The following is a 20,518-nucleotide window of genomic DNA, read 5'->3' as shown; positions in this document are numbered from 1 at the left end:
GACCGCTTTCGACAGGGACCAGAACCGCTTGCTACCAGGAGGGTAGGAGGCGAGTTTGGCCCCTATTCGACTGACGTGGTCGAATCGAGCCTTTCGAAGCACCCGTTTGCAGGACTTGGCAGCTGAGTTAAAGGCTTTTTTCTTCGCGCGAACCCTCTGTGCTCCAGCTTTGGTATCGCGGGCTAGTACCCAAGCCTGGTATGCAGACTGCTTAAGAGCCTCGGCTCGAGCACGTCATACTTCGCAGCCTATTATAAGGAACATAACATCAATATTTCATTGCATGTTTGAGAAAAGGTTATTTTCCTGTTGTCTTGGTATTTCAATGTAATTTGTATTTATTTTAAATGTTTTGCTATGGTTTTAAGGTTACAGTACCTAATGTACACTATATGGCGCTGCTTTATTTCCTGAGATAATTTATATATTTCTTTGTTAGTATCTCTTGGAATATTTTAATAAAATAACTACTTGCCCATCTCTAAGCTAACATTCTCTCAGCTTGGCTGAGACACTACTAAACTTGTACTTAAATCTTATAAACAATGTCAGTCTAAAACTTACACAAATGACATATTTTTTATTAATGTGCAAACCGATTTGTAATTCGCATCTTCGATTCGATTTCCAATAACGCGGATTTATACTAAATACATTACCTGATCGCATCTAGCCTTCAATTATTTATGCTTTGGATCGTGCCAAAGCCTTCTTTTTCGGTTAAATAACTGTACCCATCACAAACATTTCAATTGCCATTAGAAATCTTGGCGTTCGCGGGCCATAACTCAAGCCTAGCCTAGAGGGTTCACGCCCAATTCATATTTCTGAGGAATAAATTGCTCGTGTTATTAAAATACTGGCTTTATCTTTGACTTGAGCCGTTGTGTATAAACAGAGGGCCTACCGCGAACCACATTCCACGTGATAGCTCCCTGTCACACTTACGTACGTATATACAAATGTGAGAGAGAGGCAACACGTGGAACGTCGGTCGCGGTAGGCCCTCAGGCATAACTGCATCGGTTCTGGGAAGGATTTTGTGGGGAATTATTTTTAAGCGACTTTGGAGAATTGATCGGATTGACCGGTATACTTGTAAACCTTATAAAATTATAATAATTATGTAAGTTTACAAACTTTTCTATTGTCTTCTTCACGGATGTTTTTTTTAAACGATCGGTTGAAACAAATTGCAATTGGGATTTCAGTGCAAAAATGGTAGACATGGCAAAAAAATACATAATGAGTTGAAAAACACAAAAATATCTTCTATTTACTACGTTTCTATAAGAGAGCTGATTGAGTATAGCTAATACCGAAAAATCTAAAAACGTTATTTGACTCTCTATCGCTCTTGCATAGGTATTCCATCAATAGAGGCAGATAAGTAAATTTTAAATTAGGTACTTTTTTCACGGTAGTGCTTTAAATTTGGCCTACCTGTGTTCGTGCACCTGACGATTACTAATTCCTTGACTAAGTAACCCTTTTACGCGGTCCAACCCACACTCTGCCCCTTTTATTATATTATAATATTTTTCATCACTAGATATACGAGTAGGGTCTGTCTGGATGCAGACAGGCCAAAGAAGCCATGCCTGGCATCAACGGTAAGCTCACAAGGACGCTCCTTCAACTAGGAAAGGTTCGACTGAGTATGGTAACCAGTGTCATAACAGGTCGTGGACTTTATCTTTTTATAACAGGTATCACAGACAGTCCCCTATGCCGTGGATGCATGGAGAAGGAAGAAACAACCTCTCACGTGGTGTTGGAATGCAGCGGAGTGGCCCCATACAAGGCAAAACATCTCGGATCTCCGAGAGACCTCCCCGAGGTCCTACTCAACATAAGAGGTTTGATGGGATTCCTCGAGGAGCTGGGCTGGCAGGACTAGCCCAACCCCTTATCATGCAAAATAGGCGCAGGACGTCGAGTTGCGGAAAATTGCCCGTACTACAATACAAATACGAGTAAGGTCAATTATTGGTCGCGGATGAAATGTAATTCTTATTTGCTTGGCTTGTTTATAAAAACTTCAATACCATGCTCAGGTTATGACTCATAAATAATATGTCATAAAATATAATTTATTAAAACATGGCTCATCTCACACTGGGTCAAATGGCTACTTAAACAAAGATTCCAATACAACATTGTGTTTTTACTGCATTTTCACTGGTATTTAATGATCATGTTAAAATTGTACTGCTTACACTGTTGCTTCATTTCGCTAAAAATTGCAATAAACCTTCAATTGGATTAAAAAGCGACTTATCTTGTTTCCTAAGCCATAAGAACTGTTTTTGATTGTCAATAAAAACATTCCAAAGGAGGCTGTAAATTTTCGTTTTAGTGTCAAGGAAAGTTGAAAGGGCAAATTAAAGATAAATATTTCCAAATCTGAGCTTCGTGACTACAATAGATACTTTTTAACGATGTCTATAAAGAGAGTGGTGGTTTGTTCTTTACTTAGTTTATTGCAATCATAATTTTTTTGAAGATTTAACCGTAAATGCCCGCGTGCTTGCACAAGTGTGTGAATCAACTTTTTCTTGTCACTAGTTGCCATGGTTACGGTCTCCTGGGTCACTCTTAAAATACTAGTTTTTTCGTATTTTTATGAACCAAACGTGAATTTCATGGTAATTATTAGCCTTTTCATAATGAGACATTCACTAACCACGTTTGTAGAACATGGTACATCAGTTCTCCTAACAAACTATGCTACTATTGTCTCCTGGCTGATGGGACAGAATAACACCAAGAAATAGCTAATCGACCCAAGTACAAATTAAATTCGAGTTTGAACTCTTATAGAAATAAAAGAAAGTTACAAATTACAAATTCAAAAGCGCAAAAATTTACTTGAGACTTACGATGATAAAGCGAGTTACTGGAGACGAATATGAATGAAGTAAAGACAGTCAATCATGACATGTACTTAAACATGACAGAAGAAAAGTTCGCGTTTATCACTTATCATAACTGTTTAACAATAAATTAATTTTTGATATACTTTTAAATTGTAAAGTATTTTTTACATTAACATGTATTTTTAATACCTAATTTGAAATAAATTGATTTGTTGTTATTATTTTTAAAGGAAACGGAATCAGAAATAAAACCACCTAAAAGTTGGTTAGAACATCAAAAGCCAGAAGCTAAGTCAGCCCATATAACCATTCCAGTCGCAGAATCATCAAAGTGGTAACTAAATGTCAGATGTGTCGTAACAGAGTCCACACAATGTGTCTAGAATTGTTTCGAAACAAAGTGTCGTCGCCGTGTGTACACTTTTCCGTAACAAGGTGTCGACACATTTGTGTGCACTTTGCGTGCGGTTTGCGACTAAATCTGACAGCAAATTTGTGACAGCAAATGTCAATATAAAATACCTCTTGAAAACCAAGGTTTGTCAAACTACTATTAGTGTCTCGTGTGCTCGTAAGTAATTCTAGTAAGTCATCATGGGCGATGCAAATGATAATAATCGACCAAAACCATATAAACACCCAACACCCGTCAACCTTTTACAGAAAAGTTTTTAAAGAAATGCAATAAGCTACTTAGGTCAGCCAACGAATGCTCAAAAAAGTTGTAGAGGGAAATGCTCGGAACACAATTTTTGACTCTGTAACTTGGTTTGGACAAGTTAGGAGGTGAACATATCAAAAGTCCCCGGCCGTAGCCCTTGAGCGGGGGGAAGAGAGGGGGCTTTGAATGTCCCATTTTCCGGTTTTTCGATTATATCTCGGAAACTATGCATCTTAGCGACATGGCCACTTATACAAAATGAAAGTTAATTTAATTTGTTACAAGTTTATTCAGTAAATTTTTTCGATATGTTGAATAGTTTTTGAGATATCCGCTCTTGAAAGTTTATTTAGGGCTCTCAATTTTATCTTGATATATCTACATCAGTGAAGGTGCTAGGCCGTGTATGGTATCGTTTTCGTATACATCTGGGTTGCTGAATCCATTTAACATGGAAACCATTCCACAAAATTAAAAAAATCTTTTTAGGGTTCCGTACCTCAAAAGCATAAAACGGAATCCTTATAGGATCACTCGTGCGTCTGTATGTCTGTCTGTCTGAATACACAAAATAGTTCTTTACCTATAGATGACAGGAAAACCTATTAGAAATGTGCAGTCAAGCGCGAGTCGGACTTAATGTACGGAACCCTTAATACGCGAGTCCGACTCGCACTTGGTCGGTTTTTTTTAAACTCCTCTTGACGCTTAACCGCTGAACCGATTTCGTTGAAATTTGGTATAGAAATAGTTTGCATCCCGGAACAGGACATAGGATAGATCTTATAACCAAAATCATCTTTTGAAGGTGGGAAAAGTGGCGTGGAAATTTGTACGGGAAATCAATAACCGCTGAACCGATTTATATTAAATTTGGGAAGGTCTACATCTTTGATTTAGTTAAAAATGATTAAAAAAAACATGACTTCAAACCTAAACTTAAACAGTATTAACTTCAAGAAGTCAATTCTGAATTCCCCCCTACACCTCATTTCACACCTTTGAAGGATGATTTTTGAGATAACTTATTATGTCCTGTCTCGGGACTCAAAATATATGTGTACTAAATTTAAATTAAAACTGTTCAGCAGTTTAAGCGTGAAGAGGAGTTTAAGAGAAAGTAAGTTTATATGTTTTTACTTTGGAATGGTGTCAATGTGATACCATAACTAAATTTGGTACTGCGAATTTATACGAAAACGATACCAAACATGGCCTCGTAGCTTTACTGTTGTAGAAGTCAAAATAAAATTGAGAGCCCTAAATTCTTATTACTTGACCAAACTTGTGTAGAAGGAAAAGGAAAAATAAAAGTCTTCGGTAGGATTATAAGACACAAATATAATTTTTTTTTGCATTACTATTTCAATTATCAAATATAAACATACCTTGATTATATTATTCTAGTGAGATCCTCACAGATAAACAAAACCATTTACTTAAAAAATTACAAGGTCGAAATGTCACGGAACTTGTGAGAGTAATACGTGAAAAATAAAAACTTTTATGACAAATAAATCTGGACACAATTTAAGAAGCATCCAATTGCGTCGAGGAATCATCTGTATGTTTGCTTGTTTCATTACCTCCTCGCTTCTTTTTTTGTCCTTTGTATTCTGTAGCAATTTGTTAGATCTGAAAATAAAGATAACTTGCGTCGTCACGGATGTCGATTTATAGGTTTTAGGGAGTGCAGAATTCGAAAACGATGATCATTTTATAATCCAAGATGGCCGCTACGTATTTTGTCAGAAAAGTCGTCATGAATATCGTTTTATAGGTTTTAGGAAGTGCCGATTTCGAAAATGATGACCAGTTTGGAATCCAAGATGTGTGCCGTGCACTTTGTCATAAAAGTCGTCATGGATATCGTTTTATAGGTTTTAGGGAGTGCAGAATTCGAAAATGATGACCATTTTGGATTCCAAGATGTCTGCCGTGCACTTTGTCATATAAGCCGTCATAGATGTTGATTTATAGGTGTTAGGAAGAGCAGATTTCGATAATGATGACCATGACCAACAAAACGACATCCATGTCGACTTTTAACATAGTGCATGGCCGCCATCTTCGATTCCCAAATAGTTATTATTTTCGAAATCTGCGCTCCCTAAAACCTATAAAACGACAGCCATGACGACTTTAATGACATACTGCATGGCCGCCATTTTGGATTCCAAAATGGTCATCATTTTCGAAATCAGGGCCCCCTAAAACCTATAAAACGACACCCATGACAACTTTTATGACATAGTGCGTGGCCGCAATTTTGGATTCCAAAATGGCCATCATTTTCGAAATCTGCGTCCCCTAAAACCTACAAAACGACATCCATGACGACTTTTATGACATAGTGCATGGCCGCCATCTTGGAATCCAAAATGGTCATCGTTTTCGAAATCTGCGCCCCCTAATACCTATAAAACGACACCCATGACGACTTTTATGACATAGTGCATGGCCACCATTTTGGAATCGAAAATGGTTATCGTTTTCGAAATCTGCGCCCCCCAAAACCTATAAAACGACACCCATGACGACTTTTATGACATAGTGCATGGCCGCCATTCTGGATTCCAAAATGGTCATCATTTTCGAAAGCGGGGCCCCCTAAAACCAATAAAACGACATCCATGACGACTTTTATGACATAGTGCATGGCCGCCATCTTGGAATCCAAATTGGTCATCGTTTTCGAAATCTGCGCCCCTTAAAACCTATAAAACGACACCCATGACGACTTTTATGACATAGTGCATGGCCGCCATTTTGGATTTCAAAATGGTCATCATTTTCTAAATCGGGGCCCCGTAAAACCTATAAAACGACATCCATGACGACTTTTATGACATAGTGCATGGCCGCCATCTTGGAATCCAAAATGGTCATCATTTTTGAAATCTGCGCCTCCTAAAACCTATAAAACGACACCCCTGACGACTTTTATGGCATAGTGCATGGCCGCCATTTTGGATTCCAAAATGGTCATCATTTTCAAAATTGGGGCCCCCTAAAACGTATAAAACGACATCCATGACGACTTTTATGACACAGTGCATGGCCGCCATTTTGGATTCCAAAATGGTCATCATTTTCGAAATCGGCACTCCCTAAAACCTATAAATAGACACCCATCTCGACTTTTATGACAAAGTGTTTGGCTACCATCTGCATGCAAGACATTTCTATTATTTTTACGTACAAAAATGGCCCCCTGTCAACTTCCAACCGAGATTTAATCGATAATTTATTCGATTAATGTTCAGATTAATTCAATTTCAATCTATGTTAGGTCGACTAAACTAATCGTGATTAAAATTTGAGGATTAACTTTTTTTATTCCATTAATTAGTCGAATAAAGAGTTAATCTATTAAGTCCCATCTCTGACCACGTCATTTTTACACTTTGAGAATATCTGAAAACAAATGAACACAAGGAGCCATTTTGCAAATCCAGTAACTTTGTTATTACTTTTGACAGCGCGTGTCATGTGTCTACACAGAGTCGACACAAAGTCGAAACATTTGCGACTACTTTGTGACTGCAATATTTCTCAGCCTTAAACCATATTTATACATCATAATTTACAAGTTTCGTAGTATGTAAAGCGTTATTTCTGTTATTTAAGTATAGTATACGCATCGAAGTACTAAAAATGCATCAAATAATATATTTATGAACACAAGCACTGAGAAGTAAACAATTTCCTTTCCGGCTAAACTAAAACAATGTGGTGGCGCGTTGATTATATTACACTTAGTTTATCAAATCACTCGAGCAGTTTAATTCCCCATAATAATTTAAGTCCTATTGTAATATAAATGCAAACAATATATAATTACGTCTTGTAATCCGTTTTAGAGATGGCGTATTAATGTCACTTATTTTTATTAAACTATTTTTCCATCTGACAGTTTCCATTTGACAGGAACAAAATGAACGAATGAACGAATGATTTTGGCATAAAGTAGTCGCAAACCCGAAACAATGTGTGCACACGGCGACCACACTTTATGTCACTTTGTGTCATGTGTCGACCCTTCCCCATTTCTGGTAACTGTGTCGACACGGCGACGACTCTGCGACTGGAATTGTGACCGAAACAGACGGTGTCGACACAAGATGTGTCTACACCGTGTCGTAACGGCGACTGGAAATGGTTGTATGGGAGTACTTCCCATGACCAATATAATAAAGGTAAAAAGTATATATCCTCAATTATTTTTATTACTACAAACATCCTTTCTTAATATTCCTCAAGTCTGAAGAAAACGATAAAATTTTAATTACTTTAAAACTTGAAACTTGAATACCTTTTTGATTTATTTATTGATGAGATGACAGATGACGATATCAATTAGTCTTTAAAGTGGCCCACTGATTAACAGTCCGCCGAAAGGTATCGGCCTGTCAGTTAGAACAAAATTTTGTCAGTTCCGAACAACTGACAGACCGATACCGTCCGGCGGACTGTTAATCAGTGGGCCCCTTTAGATTGAATAATGTACGGCGTCATTTAATGTTAGAGTTAGACCAAGAAAAGTATGCAGCGATTTTGATAGCCCACGCAGTGCAAGTGTTATTTAAAACGTCAAACTTCTATGACATTATGACACGTAAATAACACTTGCACTGCGTAGGCTATCAAAATCGCTGAAGACTTTTCTTGGTCTAACTCTATTTAGCGTCAAAATTGACATTTCTTCAAACAAAAACGTCACTTTTGACATTTGTTTGACACTGACATATCTAATCCATATCGTTTCAATGTCTAGAATTTGACGTATCTCATTGTTCGAATACGGCTGATAAGAATTATTATAATCATTATGAATAGTTTGCATTTTATTATCACAATAAAATTATCAATACCTGCTCCCTTAAATACAAGCTTTTATTAAAAATGTTTTGTTAATATGTAGACAATAGGGCCCGATTGGGATTTTGAAATAGACATCTATTAGATATCTTTTAGACATCACCAAGATACGATAACGATATGTTTAAGATCTAACCTGTCAAATTTGACATTTGCGCGATTCTGAAGATACTCTTGAACGATTTCCACAGGATATGACTTAGAGGTCTAATTCACATCTAATAGATATCTTACTCAATCTAACGTAAAAATGACATTGGTTGCCCGAATTGCGCTGCAAAAGAGAACTAGTTGATATCTAAACTATAACGCATCTAGTACGTGTCGTCTCTTGTGAATATCTTGAAGTTCGAATACGGCAGATAGGCATTTTTCTAGCACAAACGAGGCAATGCTAGTGACTTCCTTCCGATATTAAGTTTACTCTTATTCTTGTTCATTTATTTCCAAATGTGGCCTTTGTATATGAAACTTATATGATAGGTATCGATTAACTAAATATCGGAAGGAAGTCACTAGCGTTGCCTCGTTCGTGCTAGTTAAATCTCTATGTCTAGTAATATTTAGGTAAATAAAGTAAATTAGACACATTTCTCATTATTTGATTTAGCTGAAACTTCATATATATGTAAGTTGAGTGACAATGCAATATTATGGTACCATCGAGCTGATTTAGATGCCACATCGATCGTAATACATCTACAGATATAGACGCAAAACGTACGACTTTACAATAGGCTATTTGACTGTATTTAAATTAAATTATTGTACACCATGCATGAAAATAAAGCAAAGATTAATAGAGAAACGTAGACAACAGTTATTTTTAGACACAATTTCTATTTTAAAACCTGTATAAAACTATAATGACATATTGAGTAGGTAATTTGAATGTGACAATTCCATAGTAGCAACATTGCTTTGACAGTTCGAAAAAAAACTAATTTAGTAGTCAAATACCCTATAATGAGATAGTGTAAGATCCTCATAAACGGCTAGACTAAAGCAAAAGATCGTTGTTCAATAAAGTATTTATGGGACCTATCCAATGAGCCTATAAAGGGAGTATTAAGGAGGGAACAATATTTCACGAAGCAATTAGCAGGTTTATGGACAAACAAGTTTTAGTGGAGCCAGCTGATTGGTAAATACGAGTAGGAATGGATATGGCAATCCCGATCTATCCGTTATTAGGGTCCAGTGCTTGGTGGGAGCCAATAGAATATGCCTACATAAAAAGGCTGATGTACCGTAAAATGGGGTGAGTTGGGTGAAATTTGACTTTCAAACCACGATAAAATTTTATTTTTACATGTGAAAACTAAATGGTGTATATAATAAGTCGTTCGGACGTTTGTATTTTATTTTGGGTAGTTCCATTTCATAACTTTGACGATAAAGAGGAAAACCCACCTCACCCCGTAGTGCCTCATATTTGGGGTGAGAGGGTTTTTCATACAAAGGTGATTCTGGAAGATTGTTGGATCGAATTTTTTTTATTATTCGTATTACTATAGCCCCATTTTAAACTGGAATACATTATTTTTGTAGCAGTAGCCTTAAAATCCCTTCTCACCCCCCTCTCAAACCTTCTCTCCCCATTCATAACCCAACTCTCCCCGCGAAACCTACTCACCCCGTTTTACGGTACCAGTTTTGATACAATTAGCTATTATTATCATGCTTGACGCTAAAATAACAAGAAGTTAGTAGGTAGTTATCATTTATCACTACACCTTATAAAACAAAGTCCTCCGCCGCGTCTGTCTATTTGTGTGTTTATATGTTCGCTATAAACTTAAAAACTATCAATAGAGTGTAGTACGCTAATAAGTCGGTGAAACTGATACCGTCCTAATACGGTACCTATCGCGTGTAAATTATATTGATATGCTTGTAAATTATAGTCCTGTGAATTTTATTGCTATGAAACATGTAATCTTCTATCTATACATATAATAAAGCTGAAGACGGTCGAAAGTCTGTACTTGGAAGATATTTGAAAAAAAGTTGGCTGGGGATACTTAGAATCGATAACAGAACACGTTCCAACAGTTTTTAGAATTTTTGTCTGTTTATCTGTTTATCTGTTTGTCTGTTTATCTGTTTGTCTGTTTATTTGAACGCATCACGTGAAAACGGCTGAACGAATTTTGATGAAAACTTTACTAATCTGTCGAGAAAATCCCCGGCCAGGTTATAGGCTATAAAAATTCAACCCCTAAAAGGGGGGGTAGCCACAACACTCGATTTACTTAAGTTTGCCCCTGAATCTTATGGCGCTACTTAGGAAAGAGGGGCAAACTCTTTTCAACTATTGCTCAATAGTTGTGCTACAACTATTGAGAGTATCCTGGTAAACTAACAGATGGCGCTGAATTTAATACATTGTGACATGAATAAGCCACCGAGGAAAGATTTTGCCAAATTAACTCTGAGTTTAGAAAGGGGGTACGGATATGTCAACAAAAATAATGGAATAATTATGTTGATTTAATAAATTAATAATACAACAAAATTAAACGATAGCAAATTAATTGCCCCTCATTGCACAGTGCCATCTTTTGGGGAACTGAGTAAACATTAAGTAATCAAGAAAACTAAAAATTAGTTTACATAGTTACGTAGAGGTAAAATAAACACACATATCAACACGCGTATAATTGCATAGTTATTTAAAATTATTAATTTTCTCTATCATGAATTATACCTAATCGTAATTATTGCACCCATATCAAATATATATTCATACGTATCGCCTACTTTAAGCACTTAATAATAATGACCACGAAGGTGGGTACTTTGAAAAAAAAACATTGACCTCTGTCATTTGCAGTGCCGGATTAACCCTTTTAAGCAAAATAAGCACTTGCTTATGGCACCAAAACCGTAGGCAAAAAAAAGTCGTGGAGTAGGTACCTACATGAAACTTTTATACATGTACATACAAGTACCCATCTAATAACGAAGGGCCGTATATAGGGATCAAGTAAGAGAGTGAGGGTACGTAAGAACATCTCCAACGTAGGCTTTCGATTTGACCTTACGCGGAGGCCCTTAAAGTCATGGAAAAAAATCTTGCTTTCGGGCTTGCGGCCAGCCGATTTTTTTGACATATGTTACCGATTTTATAGCGAATTTTGCTCTCTTGCACGCCAGATTTGTCGGCCAAGTCGAGTTGCTCCTTAGCCGCGATCCTGAGACCTAACTGTCAAAGTGTTATAAGGGGCCCCGTGAAAGCCGAAAACTAAAAGCATCCTATGAAGTAGCGCTTTCGAGTGAAGCCAAAGAGCGAGCAGTAGAAGAGTCGTGATTACATGCATAGATTCGATTTCAAGCCACTCCTTTGCAGTTCGGCGTAAGGTCTCACGCGAGGTCTTCTGCCTTATGGCAAAGTTGATCTTCTCCCTTAATTACACTTGGGCGTGGATCCAAATCCAAGCTTTCCTCTTTCGCAGCTGGGCCTTCTGCCTTGCTCACACTTCGCCAATTCAATTCACTTGGTCAATTCAAAGCTCTGCTTTCTTGCATCTTTTCTGTATGAAAACAACCTCGCTGAGACCCTTAAATGTCGAGCCCTATGCGAAGCTAGGCTGATAGAAAACTGTCCCGTCCCTTCTCTGTATGAAATCCTGGATTCGCGCCTGGTTGGGACTAAAAGTAAAAAATAATGTATAACTGTCTACCAAATTGCGTTTTTTATATCGATAAATTTTCGCGCTCGCTTCGCTCGCGTTTACAATAACATTATAAGTTACGATAAAAGTGACATTCGGGTGGCGAATGCAGCAGCATTAAAGTGACATTCCATTTCCAACTGCAGCTGCAATACTGTTCATTTTCTATGGCAATTGACAATGACAGCGACGCGTTTCCATAGTAAAATTAACAGTATTGCAGCTGCAGTTGGAAATGGAATGTCACTCTCACTCTGTTAAACGTTACTGCTGTAGCACTGTCGATTTTCGTGATAAAATGATGTGACTGATTTCCATACTAAAAGTAAAAATGCACAAGTATCTATCAAATTGCGTTTTTATATCGAAAAATTTTCGCGCTCGCTTCGCTCGCGGTTTCAATCACTTTCTAATGTATGGCGACTACAACAGCATTACTCTGTTGCAACTTTACTGCTGCAGCACTGTCAATTTTCGTGATAAAATGATGTGACCGATTTTCATACTAAAAGTAAAAACGTACAACTGCCTATCAAATTGCGTTTTTATATCGAAATTTTTTTTCCGATAGTATTTATTATAGCGATCACGGAAATGCAGCTCTTTTATTTTTATTTAATTTAATTGATTAAATATAATTTTTTAAATGATCGATATGACGTTTGTGAGATGGAATGGCAGATCCGAGTAATTCCTTTGCAAGTAGTAAATGGGACGAGATAGAAAAAAAAACGATGTCAACTGTCAGTGTCATTTAGCTCTCATTCCCGAAAAATAACGGACAAGCCTCATGACATCAAGCCTCAGGATCAAATCGACCGATTTGATCAGTCCCGTCTGGATACCGCTTTAGCACCGCGAAAGGGCGCTGCGCGGTGCGCGCGGATTGATGCGCGTACCGTATGCTTAGTATCTATGGTAATATAATTTAAAAAAATATGCAGATAAAAGGCGGCAAAGTTTATTCGTTGTGCAATACTCAATAAGTTACCGCTTGTTATTTTAATACTCGTAATAAACAAAATGAGTTCAAGTGACGAAAACGACCTGGAATAGACGGCACACCGCCTCATTTGAAAGCAGAAGCAAACTTAATAATGAATAACTAGCTTCCTGCTAAGTCCAGGGACAAATACAACAGGACTTACGACATGCTCATGCTGTGGAAGGACACAAGAAGGACAGCCAAAACGCAAGAAACACCTACTCTGAAAGTGGTTTTTAGCGTATTTCTGTTGAAACAACTATTATTTAGGGGTACTAATATGGAATATTTTCTTAATTAATTAAGGAAACTAGACAATATGAATAAAACATTTATTTAAATAATTTCAAAACTAACCCGGAGAGCCTTAAGGGCCTTAATGACAGGAACTTAAGGTAAACTAGCTCTTATCTAAATAACATGAGCATCAGACTCTTATTTAAGTGTTGAGGGAACAGTTATGGGTATAGCGAACTCTTTTTTAAAATGTTTTGGTAGAAGCGGCCTACTGACGGACAAACTTAAAAGTTACTAAGGGTATGAGGGCGCCAGAACCAGCATCTCTGGTTCAGTAATACATATTAGATAAAGGGTCGATCTAACCTCCAAAACTTCGAAAGACCGTAAACAATACAACCGCCACGTTGGTCAGGAACCTCTGCGTGGAAGTATGGAAACGCCAGGCACAGCTCCTTGCCACTGGTAGCTCGGCTTGCAGAAGCTGGCATTTTGAGGCCACCCCGTAAACTCGTAATAAAGACGGTAAATCTTGAAACCCTGAAATTTATAAAACTACTAAGTAACGGAACAGACATTCACAGAATCGAATAAATATACTGGACTGCGAGTAGGTCGCTGCTTACCCGGGGCAGACAATAAGCGGGCGTAGGAAAGGACTTGCATAATTCCAATGCACCCGGGGCTTCAATTTCCAGGACGATTCACATCCAACGAGCTGCAATAATATAAAAACAATCAGCACTGCACTAACAAATCCATCCAAAACAATTAAGGAATCGACTAGCTACTTACGATTAGGCGGCTTAAACCGCGATATAGGTAGAAGCCATCAGACAGCACCAGGCCGCTGGGCAAAGGAAACGAACCACCTTGCTACGATCTCTTCCAAATCCAAAAAGAACGGCTAGCTACGTGGCGAGCCATCGGTGACAGATCAAACGACGGGGTTACCAGAGTCCGAACGGGGCTCGGCCGAACACCACATGACTTGACAAAAAAAACGCTTTCTTTCCTATTTAGTTTGCTTAGAATAATATTGAATACAACGCGCCGACGAATAAAAAAAATATTTGAAGACAATTTTAATTTACAACCCCCTGCGATTAAAAAAACCAAAAATGTAGGAAGGCACCGAAATTATTTTTAATCTAGCAACCCGGACCATGTTGTTATCGACTGAGCTCGCTAGATGGCGTTAAGGGTATCAAACGAATATGGGTCAGGGTCACATACTGTTCAATATTGAAAAAAAATGAAGAATTAAAATTTTGTTGTTACAGTGCTCCCCTTCCCGAAGAAAATTTTGACTACGGCAAAATTTTGAACTGGTCCCCAGCTCGCAAAACCACCCGCGGAAAGTACCTAGACAATTACCTACCGCTAAAAAACTAACTAACAAAAAAAAATCGAACCCACGCACTAAACAAGACTTACTTTATAAAGACTTGACGTACGCAAGTAAAGCTCTAAGCTACATTATCACGAAACGTCGCATCGCGTATATTCCTTGGTGGCATAACGAACGGCCCAGGCCGCGGGTTATGCGTCCAAGAGATACAGCAGAAGACGGCATATAGCCAAGTGAAATTTACTAACTAAGATCGGTGACTGCTACTACAACTAATACAACTAATTCAAATATACCTAGCGCGCATATCAGGCCGTGACTGTCAGACGTCACAGGTCTGAACGCGGAAATGAGACAATAACACAACACAATGATACATTGACCAGCTGTGTCTAAACGACAGGCAGACGGTAACGTTCGAAACAACACGAGACACACAAGGAAGTCGACTGTACAGGCTCCATTTCAGGCAATGCAAGTCTGTCAGTCTGACAAAAAAAATCCGATGTTTGCGGACAACGCTTTAAGGCGTGTGCCACATAACAACCCCCTAACATCAACATTAACGTTCACGCATATGATTTAAGTCATACCGCAAAGCGTTAACAAGGTAGAAGGCACTGCTATTAAGAGCTTGACGGTTTAAAGTCCGCCAAAACCCGACCAGCCAGTGCCGTTTGGAATGCTGGTTTAAAACGCCAGCACCCCGGTAAACACGCGAAGAGTCTTTAAATCGTCCTCTTCGCCCCCCAACAACAAACAAACCACGTGCCTGAGTTACGTTTGCTCAGACACGATCGAAAGAAAGTAAGTAATACGTAAACAAAACTCCTGCACGCAACCATAAAAAAAACTCCTACCGAACATCAACAAAAAAAACGCGCAATCACCGATAATTAACTAATAAGTAAATATTTACTTCACCTAAAATAACAACAATAAGGAAAAAACTCGATTTAAGTCGAGACAATAGATAAGGAAAAGTAGGTAATAAACATAACTCCCGTACGAAACAATTGTGGAAACTACTACAATAAGATTCGACCTTAAAGGTAAACGGCTATTTGAATATCGGTAAGTTATTTAAAAAAAAACGTAAGTCAACAACAATAATTGTGACTGACTGTACCCAACCACGTCAAGAAACTATTTAATATTAATTTTATTTATTTTAAACTTCAACTTTTAACTTCAACTCCAAACATCCTGTAATAAATTTAATAATTGAAAACACCTGCTGACTGTACTTCACTATAACTTCCAAATTTGCTCCCTCAAACTTTTTACAACTCCACATTTATAATTAATAAAATTTCGTTACATTTTAAACAGGTGTACCGTCAACTAAGTACAAATACAGTAACCTCCCACCGAGGAAGAATAAAAAACTTAAATTTAAAGAACACAAGTCTTACAGCTTGGTACAGAACTGTCCACTAACATTACACCTTTGTATTTTTTTTAATTAAAGTAAAAGTTAACTTACGTTTAACATTCCACACACTATTCCACTAGTTGCAATTTAATTAATAATCTTTACACAGTACTAAACAGTACAACGCAAGTAATAGATAAATATAACTCCACACTCATGTAGGTACATGACCTAACCTATAAAAGTATGCTCACATGTGGTAACAGTATTAACTTACACAGTTATGTAATATAGTTAAATTTTAAATTAAAAAAAGGTAATAATCGGTTATCCTGAACACAATACAAGAATACAAGCAGCACCGTTTCTACCAAAAAATAAAACTCCCTTTAGCTAACACACTGTGACCAAAGAGGTTCGCTAACATTGCCCCACGTTGGGCGCCACTGAAACAACTATTATTTAGGGGTACTAATATGGAATATTTTCTTAATTAATTAAGGAAACTAGACAATATGAATAAAACATTTATTTAAATAATTTCAAAACTAACCCGGAGAGCCTTAAGGGCCTTAATGACAGGAACTTAAGGTAAACTAGCTCTTATCTAAATAACATGAGCATCAGACTCTTATTTAAGTGTTGAGGGAACAGTTATGGGTATAGCGAACTCTTTTTTAAAATGTTTTGGTAGAAGCGGCCTACTGACGGACAAACTTAAAAGTTACTAAGGGTATGAGGGCGCCAGAACCAGCATCTCTGGTTCAGTAATACATATTAGATAAAGGGTCGATCTAACCTCCAAAACTTCGAAAGACCGTAAACAATACAACCGCCACGTTGGTCAGGAACCTCTGCGTGGAAGTATGGAAACGCCAGGCACAGCTCCTTGCCACTGGTAGCTCGGCTTGCAGAAGCTGGCATTTTGAGGCCACCCCGTAAACTCGTAATAAAGACGGTAAATCTTGAAACCCTGAAATTTATAAAACTACTAAGTAACGGAACAGACATTCACAGAATCGAATAAATATACTGGACTGCGAGTAGGTCGCTGCTTACCCGGGGCAGACAATAAGCGGGCGTAGGAAAGGACTTGCATAATTCCAATGCACCCGGGGCTTCAATTTCCAGGACGATTCACATCCAACGAGCTGCAATAATATAAAAACAATCAGCACTGCACTAACAAATCCATCCAAAACAATTAAGGAATCGACTAGCTACTTACGATTAGGCGGCTTAAACCGCGATATAGGTAGAAGCCATCAGACAGCACCAGGCCGCTGGGCAAAGGAAACGAACCACCTTGCTACGATCTCTTCCAAATCCAAAAAGAACGGCTAGCTACGTGGCGAGCCATCGGTGACAGATCAAACGACGGGGTTACCAGAGTCCGAACGGGGCTCGGCCGAACACCACATGACTTGACAAAAAAAAACGCTTTCTTTCCTATTTAGTTTGCTTAGTATAATATTGAATACAACGCGCCGACGAATAAAAAAAATATTTGAAGACAATTTTAATTTACAACCCCCTGCGATTAAAAAAACCAAAAATGTAGGAAGGCACCGAAATTATTTTTAATCTAGCAACCCGGACCATGTTGTTATCGACTGAGCTCGCTAGATGGCGTTAAGGGTATCAAACGAATATGGGTCAGGGTCACATACTGTTCAATATTGAAAAAAAATGAAGAATTAAAATTTTGTTGTTACACTGTGACCAAGTGAAAACTAAAAAGCCATCTACATTTAATATAAACTAAGAATATGCGTTGTTTTTTTAATTGTATTCGCGTCACTTTACCCCTATTAAATACGCTTTACTAAATTGAATTTGTTTTATTTCCTCACATAATTTGAGAATAGTGCTTACTATGTATACCTCAATGGAAGCAAAAATATAGTATTTTTGCGAGTTGATACACTTGCTACTTGTGTATAGTGGCAAATGTATTAAACCCGCAATCAACACTAATCAATATGTAAACAGGCCCCAACGTGAAGCACATTTACCCTACAGACATACTTATCCATATTGACCATATTTGAACCTCTCAACTCTCTTCAAGGGCACGCCACACAGCGTGATTCTATATACTGTTGTAATGTTAATGCTTAAGGATAATAATTTGTGGATTTATAAAATAAAACAAAACGAAATTTACTGGATTTATATTATATTATTTTGGATTTATATTATAAGTTTTCTAAAGTACAGTCGCCATCAGATATATTGGTGCAGCTAGGATGCTCATAAATATCTGAACACGCCTCTATTATCAGGGCGTGCGTGTTCAGATATTGTGAACACCTTGCCGAGCCCATGTATAATAGCCAATAACGACCTAGTTATAAGACTATTACAATCTTAATCATTATGTATGTATAATACAACAATCACGTTTATATAGTCCTCACAAACGTATAAGTTACCATTTTGGCCAATATATCTTCAAAGCTTGGCACCGAATCGCTGTTAAAGACTTTGGTGTGCTCAAATACGCTGAGTTTGGAAAGTAACGTCTGTACTGTCTTGTAGACGGTACGACGCACTTTGAGTTCATCTCTGTAATATTCTATTTCCATTCGAACGTTTCCGGGATCGTCTCCATCTATTGTGTTGATACTGAGATCCAAAATGACTCGTGTAGCAGTCCAAGAGTCGTGGTGAAGGCGTTAATGAAAATGTTCTCCAAGAAGCAGTGCCAAGTAGTCGAAAGCAATCGTTATCATTATCAAAATATCCGTGTTGAGCGTGCTAGGGACGTTAAAAATACTTATTCTAGAAATCACACCGACATCCAATTACAAGAAAACACAAATATTTCGTCCGACCATTATTTTCCAATTATTTGCAAGTTATTTTCCAAGAATGACACTGACAGTTGACATCGATTTTTTTTCTATCTCGTCCCATTTACTACGGCAAAGGAATTAATTACTCGAATCTGCCATTTCACCTCACAAACGTCATATCGATCATTTAAAAAATTATATTTAATCAATAAAATAATATAAAAATAAAAGAGCTGCAATTCCGTGATCGCTATAATGAATACTATCGGGAAAAAATATAATTTGCCTATCTTCAAAAAACTTTACCTACCCAATTGCGTTTTTATATCGATTTTTTTTTATATCGCAAAACTATTGATTTTGGATTGTAGTTTTAGTTTGTGGTACCTAATTGTAAAATATTGTATCTGGACTGCAGTCCTCTAGCATATCCATCTGTCAACTATTCTTCAAGTTCCGCCTCCAGGGGAGAGGGAGAGAAATTAGCCGCTTACTGACACAGATCGAATTCCACGCGGGCGGAGCCGCGGGCACAGCTAGTAGGTAATAAAGTAATAAATTTAAATTAAGTTGATTTTTTGTTGTAATTAATACTATTATACAGCACCAATCATAATTGTAATTGCAACGAATTTGTCCGCGTAAAAAAGTATGAGTGTGAACTAAGATCGAATTGATGATTACATTTAAACTACCGTATCCATCGTTTTCGTACTCCCCGTACTAGTCTAGTATATTTCGAAAATCGTAGTTAAAGTAAGGAATAAATCAAGACACAAACCGAATAGCCCATTAAACGAAACGGCCGAGGGTCACTGCCAAAACCAGATTTCGTTGATTAAACTAACAAGAGGGACGTAAAGACTTGTCTAGTTTTTTAGTGGCACGTAAATTTAGTAGACAATAGTACTCGTTCTTACTTTTTGATGACATTTAGGTAGTCTGAATCGAAATAATATTAGGTATATACCTATTCAGGAAAGGGATCATCCATTAATTACGTCACACGAATTTCTAGGTTTTTTGACCCCTCCCCCTCTCCTTGTCACACTTGGTCACATTTTACAAATCCCTCCCCACCTGGTGGGTGTGACATCACATTTTAGGCAATTTTGTTTTCAACGAAATCGGCAATACTAACTCTGTATTATTTTTTTAATAAAAAAATATGTTTGGTAAAAGAAATTTTAGTAATTTTATAACACAAAACCAATTAGGAACTAAAATTACCTACTTCCAAAACCTCATTATTTAAATGTACAGCTAATAAAAAAATATAAATTAATTTTCGGTTACATATGAATAGTGATGACGGTAAAATGACGTCACAATGTTTGTTGCTCCACCCTCCAGCATGTCACAACATGTCACATTTTCTTGACCCCCTCCCACCCCCTAAACGTGTGACGTAAACGTAATTAATGGATGACCCCAAAGTTCAAAGCAATATTGATATAAATTTGTATGTAGGATTGAAAGGCAGGTACAAGTATGCCAACTAAACGTACTAAGCCAAATAGCGCTATTTCAAAAGAAAATTCATTGCTAATTTTAGCTACTAAGGTATACTTTAGATCTATAGCTGATAGTTCCATTAAAAAAAAATATATTGAGATAGCGATTTATTGGACTTAGGAGAACAGGCCGCCTAGCCAAGGTTACAATCGCTATCGC

At 37.4% G+C, this 20,518-nt stretch overlaps 3 long non-coding RNA genes across 3 annotated transcripts in view; 1 reads left to right on the top strand and 2 right to left on the bottom strand.

Annotated features, from left to right (window-relative positions):
• LOC134673335 (uncharacterized) overlaps positions 1-20,518 on the top strand; it is a 288,987-nt gene that overhangs the window by 55,150 nt on the left and 213,319 nt on the right. The window lies entirely within an intron of this gene.
• LOC134673501 (uncharacterized) lies at positions 13,402-14,637 on the bottom strand. The gene is made up of 2 exons (XR_010099492.1): positions 14,116-14,637; positions 13,402-14,038 (listed from the first exon to the last, which is right to left on the bottom strand). It is a non-coding gene; the product is annotated as an uncharacterized LOC134673501 (long non-coding RNA).
• Positions 16,561-17,454, bottom strand: LOC134673496 (uncharacterized). Its single transcript, XR_010099491.1, has 2 exons — positions 17,275-17,454; positions 16,561-17,197 (listed from the first exon to the last, which is right to left on the bottom strand). It is a non-coding gene; the product is annotated as an uncharacterized LOC134673496 (long non-coding RNA).

This window comes from Cydia fagiglandana, chromosome 18 (genome assembly GCF_963556715.1).
Source record: "Cydia fagiglandana chromosome 18, ilCydFagi1.1, whole genome shotgun sequence".
In the NCBI taxonomy this organism is placed as follows: Eukaryota; Metazoa; Arthropoda; class Insecta; order Lepidoptera; family Tortricidae; genus Cydia; species Cydia fagiglandana.
Note: the sequence above shows the minus strand (reverse complement) of the source record. Positions and strands in the feature narration are given on the sequence as shown.